Below are 3,139 nucleotides of genomic sequence, written 5' to 3' on the forward strand. Positions count from 1 at the left end.
AGGGCAAATAGTATATTTCTCAGACAAACAAAAACTGCTGGAGTTCACCACCACACAACCATCCTTACAAGAAATTCTCAAGGGAGTACTGGGTTTGATTCCTGAAAAATAACTACCATTGCCATAAAAACCCAAGTAAAATCAAAACCCACTAGTATATTAAAAATGACACTCATGAAAAGAAAACAAAGAAAAAAATTATCTACAACCTAAGGAACCAACAAACACAGAAATCAAACAGCAAAGCAGAAAGCAAGGAACAAAAGACACCTAAGACAACCAAACAAACAATAAAATGATAGGAATAAATCAACACCTTTCAATAACAACTCTTAATGTAAAAGGCTTAAATTCCCCAATCAAAAGACACAGACTGGCTGACTGGATTAGAAAGGAGGACCCAACTATATGCTGCCTACAAGAGACCGACCTCACCCATAAATACTCGCATAGATTAAGAGAGAAAGGATGGAAAATGATCTTCCATGCAAACAGAAAAGAAAAACGAGCTGGAGTAGCTATTCTCATATCAGACAAAATAGACTTTAAACTAAAAACCATAAAAAGAGACAATAAGGGTCACTACATAATGATAAAAGGACTGATCGTAATAGCTTCGTATAGCATACATTATACGAAGTTATACGATCATATATGCACCCAATGTTGGAACAGCCAGATATATAAAACAAACTCTACTAGACCTAAAGAAGGAAATAGACACTAATACCATAATAGCAGAGCACCTGAATACCCCACTGTCAATATTGGACAGATCATCTAGGCAAAGAATCAGCAGAGAAACACAAGATCTAAACAATACTCTAGACCAATTGGACTTGGCAGATATCTACAGAACATTCCATCCAACAACCTCAGAATATTCATTCTTCCCATCAGCACATGGATCATTCTCCAGGATAGATCACATATTAGGACACAAATCAAATCTCAACAAATTTAAAAAAATGGAATTATCCCATGTATTTTCTCAGACCACATTGGATTAAAACTAGAAATCAATAACACATGAAACTCTGGAAACTATACAAACACATGGAAATTAAACAGCATTCTACTTAATGACATATGGGTCCAAGAAGAAATCAAACAGGAAATAAAAAAATTTATTGAAACTAATGAAAATAATGATACATCATACCAAAACTTGTGGGACACAGCAAAGGCAGTACTAAGGGGGAAATTTATTGCATTAAAGTCCTACCTCAGAAAAATGGCAAGCTGGCAGGAATGAACAAGGGAGGTGAAAGATCCCTACAGTGGGAATGGACAAAGGAGGTAAAAGATCTCTACAGTCAGAGCTACAAATCACTGTTGAAGGAAATTAAAGAGGACACATAAAGATGGAAACACACTCCTTGCTCCTGGATTAGAAGAATTAACATTGTGAAAATATCAATACTACCCACAGCAATCTACAGATTCAATCCAATACACATCAAAATACCAATGACATTTTTGACAGAAGTGGAAAAAATAATCAGCATTCATACCAAATAACATATAAACCCGAATAGCCAAAGCAACCTTGAGCAAAAAAAAAAAAATACAGCTGGAGGCATGACACTACCTGACTTCAAACTACACTACAAAGCTTTAGTAACCAAAACAGCATGGCATTGACAAAAGAAAAACACATACAGACCAATGAGACAGAATAAAGAACATAGAAATCAATCCACAAACTTACTGCCAACTGATTTTTTAAAAAGCCACCAAGAACATACATTGGGGAAAAAAACTGCCTCTTCGATAAATGGCATTGGGAAAACTGAAAATCTGTATGCAGAAAAATAAAATTAGACCTGCACTCTCATTATATACCAAAATTAACTAAAAATGAATAAGAGACTTAGATATAAGACCTGAAACTATTGAACTCCTAAAAGAAATTGCAGGAGAAACACATCAGGAAATAGGACTGAGCAGGGACTTTATAAATATGACCACCAAAGCACAGACAACAAAAGGAAAAATAAACAAATCAGATTATATCAAACTTCAAAAGCTTTCATACATCTCTTTCTGTGATCTTGGAGCCTGTGGAGGCCTGCGGGGAATAGGACTTCTAAAAGGCAGTATGTCTGGAAGGCTGTGGTACAAGGCAATTATTGCTAGCTAAAGTGGGGTTTCCAGAACCAAAGGGAGCATAAAGCTCTTCTTAAAATTGAAGGTGTTTATGCACAAGATGAAGCAATTTCACTTGGGCAAGAGATGTGCTTATGTGTATGAAGCAAAGAACAATACAGTGACTCCTGGCGGCAAACCAAACAAAACAAGAGTAATCTGGGGAGAGGTAACACATGCCCATGGAAATAATGGCATGGTACATGCCAAATCCTGAAGTAACCTTCCTACTAAGGCACTTGCAGAAAGAATCTATGTGATGCTGTACCCCTCAAGGATTTAAACTAAAAGATTTAAATGAAAAGTAAATTATAAGTAAAAGTGGATTTTTGTTCTTGTGGAAATAAAAAAGCTTTTCCACTGGGGGGGGGAAAAAAAACTTTTCCCCTGGGGGGGGGGGGGGAGAAAATGAAAGAAATAACAGAGCAAAAAGACAACCTACAGAGTGGGAGAAAATATTTGCAAACTATGAATATGATACAGGATTAATATTCAGAATATATAAGGAATTGGAAAAAACTGTAAGTAAATAAGTAAATGACCCAATCTGTAAATGGGCAATGGACCGGCCAAGAGCATGCCGACTAGAGAGGCACCTCTCTGGAGAGGCCCAAGACCTGAGGCAACCGCATACCCAAGGCACCATTGGGCGACCGAGCAGACACAAATTGGCAGCCCCAAGAGCATCCTAGACAGACAATAGTGTCAAACCAGTGAACTATGAAATCCCTTGCCACAATGACTAAACACCAAAGGAAAGACCCCAGAAATATGAAAAATCAAGAAAGTACATCACAAAAGGATAATTACTCTCAAGCTTTATATCCAATAGAACAAGAAACCCTTGAAATGACTGACAAGGACTTTCGAGTGATAATTCTAAGGAAACAAAATGAGATACAAGAAAACTTAGCTAGACAACACTATGAAATGAGGAAAAGTATACAGGACCTGAAAGAAGAAATGTGCAAGGAAATCAATGCCCCGAAAA

At 36.9% G+C, this 3,139-nt stretch overlaps 1 pseudogene; it reads left to right on the plus strand.

Annotated features, from left to right (window-relative positions):
* The first annotated feature begins 2,101 nt into the window (after nt 1-2,101).
* On the plus strand, nt 2,102-2,431 carry LOC103594302 (annotated as a pseudogene).
* The last annotated feature ends 708 nt before the right edge of the window (nt 2,432-3,139 follow it).

This window comes from Galeopterus variegatus, unplaced genomic scaffold (assembly GCF_000696425.1).
Source record: "Galeopterus variegatus unplaced genomic scaffold, G_variegatus-3.0.2 Scaffold1526, whole genome shotgun sequence".
NCBI classification, from domain to species: Eukaryota; Metazoa; Chordata; class Mammalia; order Dermoptera; family Cynocephalidae; genus Galeopterus; species Galeopterus variegatus.